Raw genomic sequence first — 212 nt, 5'->3', positions numbered from 1 at the left:
ATACAATATATAAATATATAATAACATAATAACTCTATAATGTAATAAATATAAATATTAATATATGCTACAAGTTATATAAATATAATATTTATTAAATATAAAATATAAAAATGTATATATATCAATACATATTATTTAATAAAAAAATTTAGAATATATAAATTTAATTGCACAAATTTATATAACAGATTAGAAAAGTATAAATTAAA

This window comes from Apis dorsata, unplaced genomic scaffold, assembly GCF_000469605.1.
Source record: "Apis dorsata unplaced genomic scaffold, Apis dorsata 1.3 scaffold_575, whole genome shotgun sequence".
Taxonomy (NCBI): Eukaryota; Metazoa; Arthropoda; class Insecta; order Hymenoptera; family Apidae; genus Apis; species Apis dorsata.
The sequence above is the reverse complement of the archived record's forward strand: the minus strand, read 5'-3'. Positions refer to the sequence as shown.